Below are 19,141 nucleotides of genomic sequence, written 5' to 3' on the forward strand. Positions count from 1 at the left end.
GAAAGTTAAATAACCTGCTTGTTAATTCAGCTGCTGAGCTGCTTCCCTACTAGGGATCTGGATACATACAGATGGCCTCTAGTGGTTAGGCATGGAGTATGCACAATTACATCACATACATTACAATATAGAATAGAACAGAGAATAGAATGGGGCTCTATAGAGGTGCATCATTACATCGGCATGAAGTGAATTGCAGGATCAGGGCCTACATAAGGAAGGGTAGCAGAATTTAGCCCCCCTATAATTAATGCATGCTCCAATTCCTGACTCCGTGGGGAGTTGGATCAGGCCCTTAGTTGGGGAAAAGAAGTTGAAGGTATTTAGTTTTCAGCTTTTGCTCAGATATGACTTAACACTACACAAGATCAAATTTGAATGTCCCTTCAGCACAGGTATAGGGGAAGAAGAAACTCATTCCGGTCAACGTTAAGCAGCTAGTATTCTGGAAAATGAGCCGCCAAAACTTTTCCTACCTTTGTGAACTGAGTTGAACTGATATGCGGTGGGAGAGGACATTGCATTATTGTTGGAAAATGAGAAGCACTGGGGAAATAAAATTGTCAGGGTTTTGCTTGGAACTGAAAATTGTTGAAGGTTGAAGTCTTTAAAGTAGGAGGTTTATCAACAGAAGCAGAATCGGTGGTTTTTATCTGACTAGCAGTGAGGTCTGCAAAAGGTACTTCCTGCTGATGAAATTATTTAGCTAGAGATTTGGGTCCAGATTTTGCTGTCAGGAAGCCCTTGAAATCTTGTTTGCTGCTGTGGAGCTGTGGGAGCCAATAGATTTGAAATTAACTACAGATTTTTTTTTTTTTTTTTTTTGAGGGAGCCCAAAGTGTAACAGCAAGGATTCCAGTGCAAGTGGAACAGAGAAGTATCCTTTTATTTTGTGGTGGGCAGGAGGGTATAGAATGTTGCATGTAAAATCTCACAAAGCAATTTTTTACATGGGGTAGTAACCAGTACCATGGTACAGACTGGAGACTCTGTCTTGTGCTGTGGTTTACATGTTCTCAAAATGGAGGGTCACAGTTTGCTACTCATTGCAGCCAAGAGTTTCCTAAGTCACTGGTGATTCTGGGTACCCAAAGTGAGATGTTTAAAAGGTGCCTGGTTTTCAGAAAGTGCTGAGCAGCCAAACTCTGCAAATCAGGCCCCTTGCACGTGTCTCAAGTTGGACACAAAAAAGAAGGCACCTAAAATAAATCACGAGGCCTGCAAGTGGGAAAATATGGTATTAAATGCCAGAGTCTATATATTTAGAGCTTCTTAGTTTGTTGGAACCCAATGGCTAAAGGACTCTGAGCAATTTAAAATATTGTTTTTGGATTTTTAAGATAGGCCAACGTGCTTCAAATAAAATTTAGGGAGGAAGTAAATAAGCACCACAGCAACCCTGAAATAAAAGTAGTAAAGTAAAGGTAGCAGAAGTAAAGGTAGCAGAAGCAGAAATAGTATTGAGCACTTCACATTTTCAAAGTGATCTAGTGGACAAACATTGGCTCTCATTCTGCAATCTCATGTGTACAGGCAATCTCTGCACCCAGGACCTCGGTATTCCTGCTGGTGTGGGGGTCTCCCTGTGTATCACATTTTGGGCGCAGGCCCGCTGACTCATACGCGTGGGGGGAAAGAGTTAAGATTAAAGGAGAAAAAGGAGTCACAAACACAAACTTTGGCACTCTTGCAAGCCCCCAAAATAGCTCATCGCATTTCCTAATGAGCAGGAGCTGCTTGAAAAATGCTAGGGAAACTTATCTGAATTTTAATCTAATTACTGGATGAAAAATTTTCAACCAGCTTCTATTAGGTGATGTGTGGTCATAAAATCTCATGTAGGAATACCTCCCTAACTGAAGAATAGTTTTGCTACCTATGAGGAATGCCACCATCCCTGTCTCCAATGAAACCAATGAGAGAGTTTTGCTATTGACTTCATAGGCAGCAGAATAACATCTACAATCTGATTAACAGATTATTTGAGTCTGGGTAAACAGAGGTTTCAAAGACACAAAGATAAAAGGTTCTTCCTTTCACGTCACACTTACCTCTTTCTGTCGTAGCATAAAAGTAGATAAAATGTTTCTTTGGTTGTAATTCATAAATAAAGCTGTTTTATTCATGTTCAAATCCTTCCTCGTATGTGGGCGTGTGTGTGTACGCACGCTAAGGGAAAACCCAGTCAACTGCAGAATGTCACACACCTTGATGCAGACTGAGGGAAAAGGCTAATATGGGCCCAGATTGTGGCTTTTAAGGCATTGTCCTACACCATGGCAATATAATGCAGCACCATCCCTTTGGGATACGTAGCCTGCTAGCCTCTTCACGCCTGGGTGATTTCAGAGAATAATGCAGAGAGTGGGGAATTGGGCCATAGATTTACTTTAGCCCTGATCCTTCTTGTCCTCCCTGAGGTGGTTTCCTCCCTTTGGGATGAATAGAGAGAATATTTCCTGCCCTGCACACTGAGGTGTGAGCGAAAGGAGTTGGGGGAAGTTTAAATGGCCTGGCTTTCTCTCTTCCACAATCAAATGACGGAGCCTTCACACTGACTAAAATCAAAGCATTCCTGAAATAGCTCATAAAGGTGAACTGAAAATCTTCTGACCTGCCAGAGGCGAGTTCAAATGTCTTCTCCTCGTGCCACCTTGATGGCATCTCTAACAGCTGAAACAGGGCAGGGAGTTTCATTCCTAGAATCCGTTAGAGAGGGAAAGTGGGATGTGAGTCCTTAGTATCAGAAAGAGAAACCCAGAATTTGAGCTGTTCCAAAGCTGGTTCCATTAAAAAAAAAAGAATGAGAGAGAGAGAGAGAGAGAGAGAGAGATTTTGACATTGTTTCCAGTTCACAGTGTTCAGAATGGACTCGTTTGCCATGTGACGTGATTTTTGTTTTACTGAAATCTTTACCAGGGTCTTTCATTTACCAAAACCTCCGTTTTCAGTTAGAAAACAGGATTTAAAGTAGCATTTTTCAAATGCAGCCCACCAGGGCCTTTTCGTGAGGCCGCAACAGCCTCCTGGGCAATGATGGGGGGTGGGGAGGCAAAGCATCGGTCCCTCCCTGTTGCTCCTGGATGTGCTGTCCTGCACAGCCTCTGGAGACAGGTGGGGCATAACGCTGCAGGAGCAAGGTGAGTTCTCGACCCACCTGGGGAGGCAGGGGCAGTGGGGCTCTGGCTTCAACCCTGGGGTGGTTGGACAGCAGGCTCCAGCGGTAGGACTTCAGGAGCCTGGCTGCATGGCCTCAGGCTCCGGCTGCAGAGCTTCGGGCTCCAGCCACGGGAGCTGGCCCTGGGTGCTGATCCCTGACTCTGGCTGGCAGCAGCGAGCACCAGCCCCTGGCTCTGGCTGTAAGGCAGCGGGTGCTAGCCCTGAGCTCTAGACTCACAGTGGCAAGCACTGGCCCCGGGCACCAGCCACCAGTGTGGCTGGAGCCCTGGGGTGGCTGCACAACAGGCTCCAGCCACAGGACTTTGGGAGCATGGGTACATGGTCCCAGGCTCCAGCCGCAGGGCTTCGGGCTTGGGGCCCTGGCTCTGGCCACAGGCACTCACACCTGGCTCCGGCAACGGGTACCGACCCCAGCTGCATGGCAGCAGGGCTCACCCCCCATTGCCCCTGGCCACCGCTGCTTCCTCCTGCGACCTTCCTCCCCACCCGCATCCAGGGCTTAATTTGTCCTGGGGCTTGCTGAGAAAAGTGATATTAACAAACATACAAGGATCGCTTTTCACAGCAGACTTACCAGCTAGCTGGGACACTGTGAAAAGTGATCCTTGTATGTTTGTTAATATCACCACTTATCACTTTTCAGAGCCTGCTGTGAAAAGCGATATTAACAAACGTACAAATATCACTTTTTACACAGCATTTTTATTAAGGCCACAAAAAAAATTGACATAAATAAAGTACAATTATTTGGATGTGCATACGTGCATATTTATTTGTTTTTTCTAAAGTTAATTAAATAACTCATGCGATTAACTCAAAAAATTAATCAAGATTTAAAAAATTAATCGCAATTAATCTATTGTTAAACAATAGAATACAAATGGAAATTTATTAAATATTTTTGATGTTTTTCTACATTTTCAAATATATCTATTTCAATTACAGCACAGAATACAAAGAGTGCATTACTCACATTATATTATTTTTTATTACAAATATTTGCACTGTAAACAAAAGAAATAGTATTTTTCAACTCACCTCCTACAAATACTGTAGTGCAATCTCTTTATCATGAAAGTGCAACTTACAAATGTATTTTTGTTACATAACTGCACCCAAAAACAAAACAATGTAAAACTTTAGAGCCTACAAGTCCACTCAGTCCTATTTCTTGTTCAGCCAGTTGCTAAGAGAAACAAGTTTGTTTACATTTATGGGAGATAATGCTGCCCACTTCTTAATTACAATGTCACCTGAGAGTGAGAACAGGCATTTGCATGGCACTATTGTAGCTGGCATCTCAAGATATTTACGTGCCAGATGCGCTAAAGATTCATATGCCTCTTCAAGCTTCGGCCATCGTTCCAGAAGACATGCTTCTGTGCTGATGACACTTCTTAAAAAAATAATGTGTTAATTAAATTTGTGGCTGAACTCCTTGGGGGGAATTATATGTCCCCTGCTCTGTTTTACTCACATTCTGCCATATATTTCATGTTATAGCTGCCTCAGATTATGACCCAGCACATGTTGTTTGTTTTAAGAACACTTTCACTGCAAATTTGACAAAATTTAAAGAAGATACCAATGTGAAATTTCTAAAGATAGCTACAGCACTCGACCCAAGGTTTAAGACTCTGAAGTGCCTTCCAAAATCTGAAAGGGACAAGTTGTAGAGCATGCTTTCAGAAGTCTTAAAAGAGCAACACCCCAATGTGGAAACTACAGAACTCGAACCACCAAAAAAGAAAATCAACCTTCTGCTGGTGGCATCTTACTCAGATGATGAAAATGAACATGCGTCGGTCTGCTCTGCTTTGGATCATTATTGAGCAGAACCCATCATCAGCATGGACACATGTCCTGTGGAATGGTGGTTAAAGCATCAAGGGACATATGAATCTTTAGCGCATCTAGTATGTAAATATCTTGTGACACTGGCTACAACAGTGCCATGCAAATGCCTGTTCTCACTTGTAGGTGACATTGTAAAAAAGAAGCAGGCAGCATTATCTTCTGCAAATGTAAACACACTTGTTTGTCTGAGCGATTGGCTGAAAAAGAAGTAGGACTGAGTGGACTTGTAGGCTCTAAAGTTTTACATTGTTTTATTTTTGAATGCAACTTTCATGATAAAGAGATTGCACTACAGTACTTGTATTAGGTGAATTGAAAAATACTATTTCTTTTTTTTACAGTGCAAATATTTGTAATAAAAAATAAAGTGAGCACTGTACACTTTGTATTCTGCATTGTAATTGAAATCAATATATTTGAAAATGTAGAAAACATCCAAAAATATTTAAATAAATGGTATTCTATTATTGTTTAATAGAGCAACTAATTGTGATTAATTTTTTTAATCGCTTGACAGCCCTAATGCAAATATGTAAAAGATACATGGGAGCTATTACTTCATCTATGCTGTTTTTTTTCTTTTAAGCCCTAGATGAAAATTTTAAAGGGCCAGGGTAAAAGATCCTGTTGCATGATTTATTACACCACTAAAACAAAACTGCCTCTCTATCCCTAGCTGTGTTTTTAAAGAAAATTACTGTCTGGAAGCTAGCTCTTTCAGGTTCATAAAGTTTCATCAAAGTAACTGGAGCCTCTGTAGTTTCTTGCCAGGTGATCACAGCTCTTTTACTTGCAGTGACATTTTCTCAAAGCTTCCCCGACCCAGGTATTATGATCCCCCAGTTTTGAAACAGGGAGAGATTCTGGTGCCTTCTGGTACTTATGCGGAAAGCCCTTTCCCTATACCACTAAGCCCATAGGAGGGGACTGTAAGCCAGCGGGCCAGCTCAAAAAGCAGTGTATCAAAAAGCATTCCCAACAGCATCAGGATTTTAGTCCCTTTTCTTTAGGGCTTGAGTTTTATTTCTCAGAATAAAGCAGTTCAGCATATAAGCCATGTCCTTTCCCCTGCAGGAGCCTAGATAGGGCCGGCAGGTGTTCATCCTCAAACCTTCTGCCTTGGAGTAAAGGAGAGTATTTCTGCTCCCTTCTGCTCAGGCTTTCTTCCAACAGACTGGCTTCCAGCCTTCCTAACCTTCTCCCTACAGGATTTCATTCCCAGGCAATCTGCCTGGGAGCTAAGGAGAACCACTCTTCTCTCTATCCTATTCCCTGAACTCAGGCTGCCATTTATATCCCAACAGACATAGATCTGAGTCACAATCTCCAAACTTGTGACCCCACAGCTATCCCCTTCACCTGGCAGGGCAGGTGGAGCCCCAACCCTTTTAAAGGGCCAACTCACTCTATGATAGGGAGGCAGCCATAATCTTGGGGTTTGTACACCAAAGCTTTCTGTATACACTTTCTGTGCATGTGCACAAGGGAACCTCTATAAAAGAGGGGTGGGCTGCAGAAGGAAGGCCCATCATGCCCTGCATGCCATGGAGGGGGTCACCAAGCCATTCTAATGTAGATGAAATGCAATGCATTTCTGTGTATTCTGAATGGGATGAAAACCCCAGGTCCTGATCTCTTGTGATAATGAAGAACCCTAAGAACCCTAAGGCTCTTCACAAGGGCAGGTGTATTCATCCTTCTGACCAACATGGTTGTTCCTACCTACCCATGGCTCCCCTGTGATTTCAACTGAATGTGGTAGGGTTTGTTGTTTCCTGACACTTCTCTTAGTGCTGTGTGCTCCTCCTAACAGCTCCACTTCAAAGGTGGCTGCATTTTACTAGCAGGCAAAATGATTGCTATGTCTTGCTGGTATGATCATAAATAAATGGTGGGATTTTCAAAAACACTCAGGGTTGACCCCACTCTGCTCCCATTAAAGTCAACGGAAGTTCAACCATTGACTTTCGCCTGATCAGAAGTAGTTCTTTGGGCTCCACTTGGGTGCAGAGTGCAATATCACCACAAACATCCCAAATCTCAAACTTCTGTGAACTCAAAGAAAGTTTGGAGCTGGAGAGAGACTGAATCTCTGTGCCTTGGGCCCATCTCTACTCATTACGTATATTTGATAATTTTTAATAGAAAGTTCCCAAGGTAGCTTGATGACTAGTCAATAGCTATAACTCTTGCAGTATTCAGGAAAGCTGCCAGACATTGTCTAATACTCATTATACTCTGTTGGCTTTTTTCAAGAGGCATGTTCCTAGTGACAAGCTAAGACATAATTATGACTGATCACCTCTCTCAAAGAAGGTGTGGCATCGGAATCTACTGTACTCCACTTAAAAGGAGGCTGGAGTTCATGATGGACTGATGAGCGAAATGTCATAAAGAGGAACTGACACGCAATATCCTAATTCAGAAGAATGTGCAAACCAATCTCCAGAACACAACAATTCGCTGACTTGCTGAAGCTAGCAAATGATTGGGAACATGATCTAAAAGCCCAGCATCCCATTTATCTCAGGCTAAATGTCGATAACATAGTTTGAAAACTTTATCAGACACAGGCATGTCCTGCAGACATTTGGGCCGGGAATTTCCTTGCTCTAACCCCTAGATGACCTCCTGGTTAAATAGTTGAAGGAAACTAGAGAGATGAGAGGGTTAGCCTCTCACAGGTGTCATACCCACATTTGTTAAAAAATATCATAGGTTCGGCTGATGCTCTGCAGCCTGTCCAGCTACAAACCCCACAATTTAGAACTGCACACTGGTGTGCAGCCCTGCTGTCCACACTGATACGCTGAGGAAGAAATTGCCACCACAAATTGTAAAGGGTTCTTTAAAGCTCTGCCCAAGTTACGGGAGTCATCTGTGTACAATAACAGAATGTGAAGGGTAGTGGTTAGAGCCAGGGGCCAGCAGCCAGATCTCTTTTGCCATATTAGAATAATAGAATCATAGAAGATTAGGGTTGGAAGGGACCTCAGGAGGTCAGCTAGTCCCACCCCCTGCTCAAACCAGGACCAACACCAACTAAATCATCCCAGCCAGGGCTTTGTCAAGCCTGACTTTAAAAATCTCTAAGGATGGAGACTCCACCACCTCCCTAGGTAACCCATTCCAGTGCTTCACCACCCTCCTAGTGAAATAGTGTTTCCTAATATCCAACCTAGACCTCCCCCACTGCAACTTGAGACCATTGCTCCTTGTTCTGTCATCTGCCACCACTGAGAACAGCCGAGCTCCATCCTCTTTGGAACCCCCCTTCAGGTAGTTGAAGGCTGCTATCAAATCCTCCCTCACTCTTCTCTTCTGCAGACTAAACAAGCCCAGTTCCCTCAGCTTCTCCTCGTAAGTCATGTGCCCCAGCCCCCTGATCATTTTCGTTGCCCTCTGCTGGACTCTCTCCAATTTTTCAACATCCTTTCTTTAGCGGGGGGCCCAAAACTGGACGCAATACTCCAGATGTGGCCTCGTCAGTCCCGAATAGAGGGGAATAATCCCTTCCCTCGATCTGCTGGCAATGCTCCTACTAATGCAGCCCAATATGCCGTTAGCCTTCTTGGCAACAAGGACAAACTGCTGACTCATATCCAGCTTCTCATCCACTGTAAACCCCAGGTCCTTTTCTGCAGAACTGCCGCTTAGCCAGTCAGTCCCCAGCCTGTAGCTGTGCATGGGATTCTTCTGTCCTAAGTGCAGGACTCTGCAATTGTCCTTGTTGAACCTCATCAGATTTCTTTTAGCCCAATCCTCCAACTTGTCTAGGTCACTCTGGACCCTATTCCTACCCTCCAGCATATCTACCTCTCCCCCCAGCTTAGTGTCATCTGCGAACTTGCTGAGGGTGCAATCTATCCCATCATCCAGATCATTAATAAAGATGTTTAACAAAACTAGCCACAGGATCGACCCCTGGGGCACTTCGCTTGATACTGGCTGCCAACTAGACATTGAGCTGTTAATCACTACACACTGAGCCCAACAATCTAGCCAGCTTTCTATCCACCTTATAGTCCATTCATCCAATCCATACTTTTTTAACTTGCTGGCAAGAATACTGTGGGAGACTGTATAAAAGTTTTGCTAAAGTCAAGATATATCACATCCACTGCTTTCCCCATATCCACAGAGCCAGTTCTCTCATCATAGAAGGCAATCAGGTTGGTCAGGCATGACTTGCCCTTGGTGAATCCGTGTTGACTGTTTCTGATCACCTTCCTCTCCTCCAAGTGCTTCAAAATGGTTTCCTTGAGGACCTGCTCCATGATTTTTCCAGGAACTGAGGTGAGGCTGACCAGCCTGTTGTTTTCCAGGTTCTCCTTCTTCCCTTTTTTGAATATGGGCTCTATATTTGCCTTTTTCCAGTCGTCCAGGACCTCCCCCGATCACCACGAGTTTTCAAAGATAATGGCCAATGGCTCTGCAATCACATCAGCCAATTTCCTCAGCACCCTCGGTGCTACTAGTCACTCTTTCACTGACTTTACATAAGTCACATACCTCTCAGTAGCCTCCATTTTCAGACGAGTTTAGCTTCACCTCATCAGGCCCTCAGCACCCACACCTGTGGCGATTTTTTCAGAACTGCTCAGCATCCAACATGCCAAGCTGTTTTGAAAATCTATCCACAATGGTGGTGCTGAACATCTCTGAAAATACCGGCCTGTGGTTCAATTGAAGCACATGTACTGTGGCTACAGTAATTCCTGCCTTTAATTTAAACGTTAAAACCAAACTGCGATAAATGCGGCAGTACGAACCATCGCAACGCCAGAAAACACCAATACGTTTACAGTGCAGCTTTAGTTCACAGACTTTTATGGGGAAGGGTTTTTATTTATAGTACCAGCCACAAACAGAATTAAAGGACAGATGAAAGGCAATACACAAATAGATAAGGACACAATGCTTCCTCTGTGTGTATGTGTACACAAACTCAATTTTAAGGTGAATTAACATAGATTTTTAGATCCTGGAATGCAGCTAGACAGCATAGAACACTGGTGGCATGGGGGGATACAAAATTATCTTAAAGCTCACCCTGCACTTCCCTAATCCTTCAGCAGCTTTGAACATGCCAAGCACCTGTGCCATGTTAGAATAGCCTCAGGGCTGCCCTAACATAGCCTAGGTTGCAATTTATATTTGCATATGCAAATCCAGGACTCAATCCTCCAGACCTTATTCATATAAAACTTCAATGAGAGCTTTGTGTGTATAAGTACTTTCTGGATCAGGCCCCGGTTACACAAGCACAAATTTAAAATGTTGGCCCCTGAGAGAAGCTGAGATGCAATCTGGTCTGGTACATGATCTGACAAGACTAGGATCCAGGAACTCCTGAGTTCAGTCTGAACCCAGCCATGGTTAATTTGCATTGAATTTCCCAGCTCAGGTCAGTTGGATTCATATGATTAAATAAGGTAAAGCTATCTGGGTTTGGAAGAGCATTTAATTTGCACCTAACAGTAAATCTGCCTGTCAACACGAGTTTCAACAACCATAAAAAAAAATTAAATGTAACAATGTCAAAAGTTCCAAGTAAAACATTTAATTGTAACCCTATGTTTTCAAAATAATTATGATTGTTTCCACACAAAAAGAGAGTACAAAGTAAAATCTGAAGCGAGTCATTCATACGTTAACTCCCTTTGTACTGCACTTACTCTAAATAGCAGCAACTGTTGGAGTTTATGCAGTAAATCACCCAGCCTTGAATAAGTACTGCAACTCTGGGGAGAAATGTATTGCTATTATTTTTAACCGGCACAGCCTGCTTGGATTAGGATTTTGGGGATGAAATAGCTGGACAAGAGGGAATTGGGGCAGGGGGGAGGGGGAACCAAATATAGAGTTTTTCCAGCAGAGGGGAAAAGGGGATCTCCCTGGCTTTACTGCTACCCGAGCTTGCTCTAACAATTACATTGAATGTATCATTCAGAAATCACCCTGGGAAATTGCAGTCTCAAGAGGGAATTTCCGTTCCCCTATAAAGTAAGCAATGACATAAAATCAGATGGGTTCCTAGGCGGTTAAAATTAAGGAACTGGCATTGGTTCTTTGGAAGCCTTGGTTCAAATCTGGTTGAGGTTACTGAAATGATTTTTGTGGGTTGACCTCAATCCCGAAGAGATGACTGTTTATATTACAAATCCTCTGCCATCTCCACCTCTTTACTCTGCTTGAAAAGTAAAAAGACTATATTATCTTTTCACCCCATGACAAGAAGCAAAGACATTAATAAATTGGTGTCAAAAGCTGAGAGGTGCTGAGAACCTGCAACTCCTATTGATGTGAATGGGATCTGAAGATGTTCCAGACATAGTTTTGGACTTAGATGTTTAGGCCAAAATTTGCAGGAATAGCCACTGATCTGAGGTCCCACAGAGGTTCTGTACGGCCAATTTGATACCCCTTAAGGCTACCTTTCAATCTCTGTCCTTCACTAGTGGCTAGTCCAGGGTTTATGGATCTGGTGTTGGCCTCAAGCTAGCAGATTCCATCCTTTAGCTCTGCTAGTAGAAGATCATACCAAAGAGACCATGTTCAGTCCTGGAAGAAGACGGAAAGAGGGACATCAGCGCATAAAAATCTCAATGTGTTTTACAAACATTAGTGGAGTGACCATTGGAATATGCCAATGAATAGATAAGTATAATTTTACCCATGTTAGAGGTGAGAATTCTTATGTATAGCAAGAGTTCAACATCATATAGATCACACATTAGCAAGTAGTCCCACGTGCTTAAAGTTAGGCACATGCTCAAGTATCTTGCCAAACCAGGGCGATAGTGAGGTTGTAATTGAGTTGGGAATAGAACCTAGGAGTCATGTTTCTTAGTCCCCAGTGCTAACCACTAGAGCATATATTATGGGGAAAAAAACAAAAACAAATTAGCTGCATTGTCCCCCCTGTGCTCCACCATCACAGAACAAGAAGACACAAAGACATCAGTCCTGCTAGTATCTAGATTCTACTCAGATTGGAACTATGCAAATAAGACAGAGAGTATCATAAAAAATGACACTGTCAGGAGATGAACTCTCCCTGAGTATGGCTCTCTCTTTTGGAAAGAGGAGTGAAGACTTACAAGCCCAGCTCAATCTAGACAAGATAGCCCTCATTTTAAATGATGTCCTTATATGATTAGTAGGGTTACAGTAGCACCTAACTGCCATCAGGGTTCCATTGTGCTAAGCATGGTACATACACATAGTAAGAGACATCCCTCGCCTTGAAAAGATTAAAATCCAAATAGATCAGATAGACAAAGGGTAGGACAGGAAACAGAAGCAAAGTGATTTGGCCAAGGTCACGTAGCAGAGATAGAAATAAAACCTAGGGTTCTCAAGTCCTACTCCAGTGACAAGACTGTATCTCACATAATATCAAACTTTTCCATTTTTGTACCAAAGGAAAGAAGATCTGTAGAACTGCAGCAAATGACGTGCAATGACATCTGAGCTATCCTTCCACAATGGAGCAATCTTGAATGCTGAGCGATTTTCAGCTTACCGTGGATTGTTGTTTGTTTGTTTGTTTTTTTAAAAAAAGACAAAACACAACAATGTGGGAAGGATTTTGTCAAGAGAATTAGAATTTAGAGGGCCTCGTTTGGTATATTGTTCAATATTGTGAAATCCATTAAACAGCCCGCATGTTGTCATAGGCTTAATAATTCCCATCCTCACCCCACCCCTTTTCTGCAGTCTAGCAGGTTATCAGCTTGCCATGCTCTGTGCTTTAGATTCAGTCATCGCTGGCACGCAAGGAAAGCCTGCAGCATCCAAGCAGGGCATTCCTTCAATCTGTATTTAACAGTTAATTGCAAACCTGTTCCTTGAAGTACTGCCACAATTCCTTGCTTCACTGCAAAGTCTTTGATATCAACCTACTGCTTTTGGAAAGATTACAACTTGTGCACTTGGATACTTCTGGTCAGATGTGCACAAGAACATCAAGTATGAAAGTAAAATTGCTTTTTGAGCCATATGCAACCCCAACAAACCTCTCAATTGGCATGTTAGATACACTTTAAACCAGTACAAACCTGTCCTGGAGCCCACTCAGCACAACTGAAATTTCTGAAAAATGGGCCAGATATTGATGTAAATTGGCATAACTCCACTTACTTCAATGGAGTTACACTGATTTACATCAGCTGAGGATCTGGCCCAAAAAATCTCAAATCCAAATTCTTACCTCCGTTACAGTGATATAAATCCAGAATAACTCCATAGAAAATCATTCATTGATATCAGTGTGACAGAGAATGGAATCTGATGCTCAATATCTGGTGTCTTAGTTTTTTTGAAGAACCTGGTTAAAGTGATTTAAACACATTTCACATATTGGAGATTTTTGGTGCTCCACACACAGAAATGTTACTCCCAACTAGAGCTGGACATAGTTTCTTGGATGAATAGTTCATTCACTGAAACATGCAGTTTTGTCTCAACCAAAAGCATCCTCAGATTTGACTGCTTGGTGTGAAAAGTTTCACTCCAAAATGAAACAAAATGTTTTCTTTCAAGGCAAACAAAACATTTTGTTCTACCCAAAATGATTTGTTTTCTATTTTTGTTGTTGCTATTGTGGCGATGGTGAGAAAACCAAAAAAAAAAAGTTCTGTTTTGAGTTGACATTAAATTATTCTTTTCTGGATTTTTCAGTTTGTCTACCAAACCAATAAATTAATTATTTGCTCATTTCTAATCCCAACCCCACATAAAGCATAATCAAAAGTTCTGTGCCTATGGGATCGAAAAGAGATTGGGGGGAAAGGAACCCTCCCCTCTCCCTAAAATCTTGTGGCTTGGTGGAGAGTCAGTTTGTAGCTATTCTATTGCCACTGTTATAGTCTACAGGTTTTACCCATAGGCTGTAGCAGAGGCTGAGAACCCTGCATGCACGCTAAGGCCAAGTTTAGCCTTGTAGTCACTGCAGGCCCACTAGCTTCTACCTCAGCCCCCTTAACAACATCACACTGGAAAGTTCTTCTCCACTCTACTGTGGAGAGACACACCATGTTGCTCAGTGCTTACACACTCAAGGATTTTCAGAGTTCTATGTATGATTTTCAGTCCACCGTCAGCCCCGCCCTGAGCATCAGACCCACGGTGTTTTGGTTTGGCCATGATAAAGTTACACATTTCAGAGCCTTATCTTGAGCCAAATGTTCTTGGTGATCTCTCTTTTTGACCCCTGGTTTTATTAGGTATGATATTGTGTCTTCTCCAGGAGTGATTCTGCACGGCTGATTCCACCTACCAGGAAATCTCAGGGAGTATTATAATGAAATAGTGATACTTTGCAGTACACAGTGTAACAACCATAAATTGGTTATCACCAGAAATTGAACCTGTGCCTTCAGAGGGAATAACAGGAGCTGCTACAGCTCTAGCTAAAGGAGAAGATCCCCTAGGTGGTAGCTGTAGCAGACTTATAACTACAAATGTGTGAATTCAGTTCAGTGGCCAACCCGCCTGCCCCTCCCCCCCCCCGCAAAATTGATTTCAGATTGACGCAAAACAAACATTTTCTGAGTTTTTTGGTAAGAAGAAAAATTGAAAACACTTCATTTAGAGTTGAACAAAACATTTTGTTTGACCCAAAATGGAACATATCATTTAGTTTGAGATATTTTAACCTTATTAAAAAAATATTTTTGAAGCAAAATTCCAAATGGAAAGACATTTAATTTTCATTTTTTTCAGAATTTTTTCCCAACTGAAACAATTTGGTAAATTCAACATAAATTTGTGAAATGTTTCAATTCACTCAAATCTACATTTCTCAGGAAAACAAAATTTTTGGCCAAAAGTTTTCCCCCAGCACTATTTATAAACTCTGTGGATCAAGCACAGAGGGTTGATGCATAATAAACATCGGACAGTGGCTTAATGACATGTTCAAATGAATTAGCTCAAACTAATGCTCAAGCACTCATGAATTAAGACACACAACACCCCAGTGAGGTAAAGTAGTATGTCCATATTTTAGAGCTAGGGAAAGGTACAGAGGCACAGAAAGGTAATATGACTTGGGTTCTATATTCCATTAAATGTATATATATACAAAACTGTTCTTCAGCATACACATTCAAATGCATATGAATTAGTTAGAATAGCTATCCAGTGGTTTCTTTGTAGCTTATTATTATTCTTCCATTTTTACATAGTATTTATTGTCCAGGATTTATACATATTTTCACAATCAAAGATCACATGTTTTAGAGTTGTCAATCTAGTTAATTATTGACCCATTCAAGCTTCCCTTTTTTTGGAAGAGGAGGTTGAGGATCTTAGAGGCAGACAATTCTGACCGTATCTGGTTTGCAGATATCCTGTCAATCTTATCTCAGACCTGGGTATGGTACAGAAATTGCACTGCATGTCTGCGAATAAAGACTATTTGTCTATGTTGATTCTTTTAGATCTGCCATCTGATTTTGATATCACAAACCACAAGGATTGGGTTACAAGTTTGTAATCCCTAGCAGGGTTTGACAATGCTTCTTCAGTGTAACCTCACTCCATTTTACCTGAGAGAACCCAGAAGTAATGGGCATTTGATTGTCTGTCCGTACAGTCTGCTACGAGGTTCCAACTTGTTGCCTCTCCTATCCAACATTATATGACACACTAGCAAGAGTTAGTGAGGAAAAGTCATGCATACTTTGGTGCCTTCATTGTGCTCATGGTGCACAGATATATTTCTCCCCTTGTCAAGCATGGCTAGTGAAATTAAGTGATTTACCGATGTCTAAGTTAGATTGGGGCTTAAATGAGGGCCTGTTGGCTGAGACTCAACCCACAGAAGAATGAATTAATGCAAGCAGGTTATAGGAGAAGCAACTGGAAGGACTGCTGGAATGCCCCTGCCATGTGTTAGTCACCTTCTTCACCTACAGGGGCAAGATGACAGATCCGTGTAGTTGATAGTGGGTGTTTGTTTTAATATTCATGATTCATAGATTTTAAGGCCAGAAGAGGCCATTAGGATCATCTAGTCTGACCTCCTGCATAACACAGGCCAAAGAATCTCACCCAGCAGTGTCTGCATCAAGCCCATCACTCCTGTTTGAACTATGGCATATATTTTAGAAAGACATCCAGTCTTGATGTAAATACTGCAAATGGTGGAGAATCCACCATGTCCCTAGGTAGATTGTTCCAATGGCTAATTATTACCTACACTTTAAAATTTGCATCTGAACCCTACTCTGACTTCAGCTTCCAACCACTGGACCTCCGTGTCTTTTTCTGCAAAATTAAAGAGTCGTCTCGTACCAGAAATCGCTTCCCGACGTAGGCATTTGCAGGTGGTGATCAAATCACCTCTTTACCTTCACTTGGATAAACTAAGTAGATGGAGCTTCTTTAGTCACTCACAGATTTTCCACACTTTGAATCATTCTTGGAGTAGCTCTTTCCTATTTTTCAACATCCTTTTTGAACTGTGGGGACCAGAACTGGAAATAATAATCCATCATTGGTCTCACCAATGCCATCGACAGAGGAAACAGCACCTCCAGACGCCTCCTTAACATTCCTCTGCTTATGCATCCAAGGATCATTTTTACTGCACTGGAAGCTCCAGTTTGGCTGCTTCTCTACAATGACCGCTAAGTCCTTTTCAGTGTCCAGCTTTCCAGGATATAGCCTCCCATCTTGTGATATTGACCTACATTCTTCATTCGTCAGGGATTGCATTTCACCTTGTTAAAACACCTGTTGTTCAAATGAGCCCAGCTTACAAAGTGATCCAGATCAGTCTGCATCACTGACGTCTCCCCATCATTGTTTATCACACCATTCATTTTTGTGTCCTCTGCAAATTTGACCAGATGATGTGATGTTTTTCCCCAGATCATTGATAATGGTATTTAATGGCATTGGGCTGAGAACAGACTCCTGTGGGACTCCACGAGAAACACCTCCATGGGATGACGATTCCCCATTTACAATTACTTTTTGAGATCTGTCAGCTAACCAGTACTGTCCAATTAAAACATGGGCTGCACTGATTATGTATAGCGCTTCCATGATTTTGACTGGGATCGATGTCAGCTTAGCTGATCTGTGGTTTCCCCAAAACATTCTGCTTCACCTTTTTTAAATATTGGAAAATTAGCTTGCTCCCCTCCCCAGGTCCTCTGGAACTTTTCCAATGTTCCAAGATTTGTTAAAAATCAACATTAATAGTTCAGAGAGCTCCTTGGCCATTTTTTTTTTTTTTAATATCCACGGGTGCAAGTTATCTGATCCTGAAGATTTCAATATGTCTAACTTTAATAGTGTTTGTTTAACATCCTCCCTAGTTACTAATGAAAAAGCAAGTATTTAATCATCACTGTAAGGTACGAATACATCACCCTGTTTCTTTGTGAGTACAGAATACTTTGAATATTATTGTTTTTTCTTCATTGTGACTAATGGCTAGTAGCCTACCTATACCATTACTAGGATTTCATTTTTCCCGATATATTTCAAGAATGCCTTCTTCTTGTCCTTAACTCTGCAGTCCATAGATTTCTCACTGATACCTTTAGCTTCCCTAGCTAACTCTCTGTAATGTCTAATTGACAATTTATACTCATGGCTTCCGCATTTTTCCATTTGGTATTTCTATTATTATTATTTTATTGATGCCTTCACCTCTGCTCTTGACCAGGATTTTTAACCAAAAGAATCTTATCTGAGATCCTCAAGTATTACTGATCTATTTGGAAAAAGAAAAGGAGTACTTGTGGCACCTTAGAGACTAACCAATTTATTTGAGCATAAGCTTTTGTGCTCAAATAAATTGGTTAGTCTCTAAGGTGCCACAAGTACTCCTTTTCTTTTTGCGAATACAGACTAACACGGCTGTTACTCTGAAACCTGATCTATTTGGGTTATTGATACATTGTGAAGAATCTCTGGATAGTGAAATCTCTGGAATAGGCCCTTAACTGATGTAAATTGACATATTTAGAGTTACAGGAACTGTTACACCAGCTGAGGAAATAAAGTAATCTTTGATTATAACATATCAGATAAGCATCTAGGATTTGGACAGATGCTTTTGAAAAGTCAAAGTAACTAATAAATAACCCAACACACTGCTTGTTCTGTACACAGATATTTTAATTCCAGTTAAGCCATTTTTCTCCTGTGCTCAGGGCTGAATTTATATGAATAGTGATACTCACTGCATTTCAAGAAAAGAGTAATATTTCTTCCCTGCTTCTTATTCTCATGGATGAAACCACAATTGGAGTAACACCAAAGAATGTTTCCACAGGACCGCATGCATATTCATCATGTTAAAGACTTCAAACAATTACCCAATTTTATAATTAAGTACATGTAAGAGAGGGACCTGCATCAAAACTTTGGAGCTCAATAACCCCAAACTTTAGGGGTGGTGGAAATATGAAACTGGATCCACATCAGAAATGTACAAACTGCATCATTTTAGCTTTATAAGGGGCAGAACCTAAAGCCCAGAACCAAATCCAACTGAAACTTTGTGGTGTTCAAATTCCATGTCCAAATGTTGTGGCTTGGCCCATTTAGGGAATTCATAAATAAGAGGGTGGATATTATAGTTAAAGGAATTATGTCTTTGACTTTAATGAAAGCAGGTTTGTTGCAAGGTTACCTCTGAGATCAGTAAGACTACAGCAAACCAACTTACCTATTGTGGATTTGGAAGTTTGATTCAGAATTGATTGCTATTGGATTTGCCTTCTGTCTAGGAAAGACTGTGGCTAATGGAGAAGAGAGAGAAAAAAATAATGAAAATGTTATGGAAAATGGAGCAGAGAGTGGGCAGAGGGAAAACAAACAGAAAGGCTGAGCGGAAAACAGCAGAAGGGAGTAAAAATATGTAATGAAAAATTAGATTCATACTATATACCTTATACAAGGACCTGAACTGTATCTGACCCTAACTTTAGGATGTTGGACTGGAATCCCTAACAGAGATAATATTTTTGTTTTTTCAGATGAATCTCCCCGATAAGTTTAATTTTAGTAAAAAAAAAAAAAGATTTTGTAAGTGCAAAAAAATGACTTCATGAAATGAGTGCATCACTGAACTCAG

This window comes from Eretmochelys imbricata, chromosome 1 (genome assembly GCF_965152235.1).
Source record: "Eretmochelys imbricata isolate rEreImb1 chromosome 1, rEreImb1.hap1, whole genome shotgun sequence".
Classification (NCBI taxonomy): Eukaryota; Metazoa; Chordata; order Testudines; family Cheloniidae; genus Eretmochelys; species Eretmochelys imbricata.